This window comes from Lethenteron reissneri, chromosome 60 (assembly GCF_015708825.2).
Source record: "Lethenteron reissneri isolate LAM-NWPU_2019-01 chromosome 60, ASM1570882v1, whole genome shotgun sequence".
Lineage (NCBI taxonomy): Eukaryota > Metazoa > Chordata > Hyperoartia > Petromyzontiformes > Petromyzontidae > Lethenteron > Lethenteron reissneri.
The window spans coordinates 445,678-449,682 of NC_083838.1; positions in this window are offsets into that span (position 1 = coordinate 445,678).

A 4,005-nucleotide genomic window follows, 5' to 3' on the forward strand; every position below is an offset into this window, starting at 1 on the left:
CTCCCGTGTTATCGCGGGCTGCTTTAGCCCATATAACGCGATTTTTCCATAATGCTGTGTTCTTCAAGAACGCAACTCGCCACATTATAGGGGAACGGGTTTAAACTAAAACGTTGAACTGAACTGTGAACACCAGCAAAGCAGCACGCGTGCGGCACGATATAAAAAAAAAAGCAGCCCCCCCACCACCACCAAGGGTCTTTTGTCACGGTCACGCTTTATGAAGGACAGTTGACGTAAACAAAACGATAAATTCAACCCTTTTTAAACGTGAATCGCAAATGTAAAGGACGTCGTCACGAATGGTACACGAGAACGCCTCGTGGACGAACAATTAACGAGCAACACTTGGCACATTCTCTCGGGTAAATACACGTCTGTGTGTGTGTGTGCGCGTGCGTGTGCCTGTGCGCGTGCGTGTGTGCGCGTGCGTGCGTGTGCCTGTGCGCGTGCGTCTGTGTGTGTGTGCGCAGCGCGGTCAGCGCGCTGCGTTACGAACCCGGCGACCCGAGTTGGATTCCCTCTAACGGCCAACCAGTGACGAATATTTGAAGTGGTCCTGGGCCTCCCCTAGGTTGACTCAACCTCAAATGAGTTCCTGGTGTGGTGTGTAAACATTTCCACTTGGGAGAGAAAGGCGGTCTGGCGTGGTGCTGGCCACCCACCCTCTGGCTCGCTAACAGCACTTGACAGGCTGTTAAGGCTATACGGGGGATCTTTGTTCAATGAAAACAATTACTTGATATAATTCGAAGTGCACATTCAGTTCCTCTTGGATCCTCGAGATTAAGTCGACTGCCAAATAATCATGGAACTCGTTTGACGATTCACATCAAGTGCATATCGTCTCAACACACAACACGTGCACTGCACGTACACAAACTCCGCATCGTACATTGTGCAAAAAACACCAGTTCCTGTAGAACCACGTTGTCATCAACTTGTCTCAAATAACCATTTCTTTTGAAAGACCATTACCTGAAACGCCACAATTATATACTCTTCCTTTTAAGGGCCATAGTCTTATTGATGACTGTGAGTGTTGTTTTCTGTGCCTGCGCACCGCTGCCAATGCAGCAGTGTCACCAAACCAATTGACAATGGAGCAATTGTGACCGATCCACCATTAGACCGACCGCAAGCCTTTGCACGTTCAGTGCACATTTCTCCGTGTTGTTGAAACTACAGAATGTTTTCTGGCTTGCAGCAAGTTTTCTGTAATGATGAGGTTTTGTAATCATATACAGATGTGAACTAAAATGAAACATTATTTTATCAGGTAAGGCGCACAGCAACCTGGCCATAAATGAACGCTCAACCAAGTGGCTTACCACGTGGAAATGTATTGCAGCCAAATACTCTAAATGCATGTTTCTAAATGTGGAGAGAAAATCCAGTGGACCCGGACAAAAATCCCCACGACCACAAGGAGAACATGCAATTATACAGGCGTCAGGGTCGGGGTTGAACCCACAACCTCCAGCATACCAGCCGAGGTAGTTAACATCTCGTCACTGTGGCACCCCACATGTGAAATGCGTGCATGGTTACACTTGTGTAATGCGGGCGTAAATGGGCGGGGCGGATATGACGATCCGAGAGGGAGGAGTCAGGGTGACGTGGGGGAGAAGTTATAGCGGGGAGACAGGAAGCTATCTGGGGCAGTCGGGGGAGTGAAGGGTGGTGAACACGTTGGGTGGTCGCCGTGCCTCAGCCTGGTGGCTGAGGGGCTCATGACGGCGCCAGCCAGCGGGGTGGAAGAGAGAGTGGAGGATTGAGGTAGGAAATGGCGAGATAGCCAGAGGCCACGAAGGGCTGACATTGGGAGGTGGCGAGATCGCCACGCACGGAGGAACAGGGAGCATAAATGGAGCTGCTGGGGGAGCAGCCAGAGGGCTGTACCAAGAGCCTGCAGCGGAGCTGCAGGAGCGTGGAAGGCTACGGGAGCGAAGGCAGATGTGGGGCTGCCAGGGAGAGAGTCTCAGGAGGAGTGCCGTGTGGGAAGGAGAACGCGAACCCCAAATAAAGGACACGGAGTCAGCAAGAAGTGTCTGAGTCCTTTTATTACACTTGTAACCGGTGACAGTCTCTGCTTTCCCTCTATCAACTTTAGCGTCACAATCCATGGCAGCTGCCTTGCTTCATCCAATGATGGGGAATGTTTTTTTGTAAGCACTCAGCATGAGACTTAGGAGTAAAGTTTAAATTTAGGCTGAGGCTGCCTTATGAGTGAAGCCATGGGACCGTTTAACACGAGGCTTAGAATAACATAGACATTAGCCTAATGCTGCTCTAAGAGAGATATCAACCCCTGGAATGGCGAAATATATTCGGAGGTGTATCTGTGCCAAATTTCAGCTTTCTTTCCTTCATAGAACAAAATTTGATTACTTTAGTCACTCCAGCGAGCAGCTAGAAATCGGAAGGTTGCCAGTTCAAATCCTGGTTGGGGGTTGACTCAACCCATCATCCTTATGGGGTCGATCAAATCAGTACCACTTTGTAGTGGTAAGTCGTGGTGTCCTATGGATAAAACTCACCCCTGCCTTTGAAATGTGGAATTTCCGCCACTGGTGCAGAGCAATAAACGGGAAGATGAGCGCCACCTGAATGCTCATTGCTTATATGAGCAGACAATCGCTGACTTTATTGCATCACTGAAAGTCACAATTGTGCATGTGTATTCGAAGAGCCATTATTAAAGCCTTGACTTTGGCCGCCCAAATATTGACGGGTGACATCCGATTGTGGCCACTTCTGGGCGGCCAGCTCATCTGCCTGACGTCGGCACAATCCCCAGGACTTCATTTCAGCCAATTCAACAATAAAATGTATCACCGCGTGAATGGTAAGCAGGCTGTTGACATGCAAACTCCAGTGTAGCGCTAACAACTCGAGCATCACGGAAAATGGACAGTAGCGATTGCGCGTGACATTCGTGCAGATGGTGGGACACCTGCGACTGCTGAACAAATGTGAAAAGAGCTTCATAGCTCATCGGATTTCTCCAGGATAAATACAGATTCTAATTCTGCGAGGCGTCGGTGAGTCCCAACTTTAAGACAGCGGAAGGGTTTGGGGGATTAAGGGCGGAGGTCTGAAAAGGAGCCCGATTTACAATTGATTCTTATGCTCATACGGCACCGATTTGTGCATTTAGGAATTCAATTGCATAATGAATGCAAGTTACATGCAGAAGGTGGCTATGCGGTAGGCAGAAGAGGGGAGTATAGCAATAGGTACTGTTTTACATGAAAAGGTCGCACTCATTACACAACGTGCTGGCCACAAATGAACCACAATACCTTTCTGATCCCGTCAAGGAGTATAAACATCATCATCACCATCATCATCACCATCATCATCATCATCATCACCATCCTAGATTTGAAGCTTTCGTGACTGCAATGATTCATATTCTTAGGTTTTTTTCGGTAAAGTCACGTAGGTAAAACATCAAAATTAATAAAAATAAAATAAAGATCACGACGAAACGTCGTGATCTTTATTTTATTTTATTTTTATTAATTTTGATGTTTTACCTACGTGACTTTACCGAAAAAACCTAAGAATATGAATCACCATCACCATCATCACCATCACCATCATCTCCATCATCATCACCATCATCATCACCATCATCATCACCATCATCAACACCATCATCATCATCACCATCATCACCATCATCATCAACACCATCATCATCACCACCACCATCATCACCATCATCATCACGCAAACTGCGGTACTCCTCGCAGCAGCGGCTGTTGGCTCACCATCGAACAAAGACGGTCACCGCATTGCGCGCTTTCAGATACACTTCTGCGGCCGTCTGGAACGCTCTTCCATTATTAGGGAGCCACTGGAACTACGTCCTTTTAAATCTAGATTCAAAACTTCTTTAGAACTGCTTTCTGTGTGTAGTTTGTTGTTATTCCTTCCGCACCTCCGATTTGCACGGTTGGCTACGTACAGTGCGAAAGAAATTCAACATATAATACA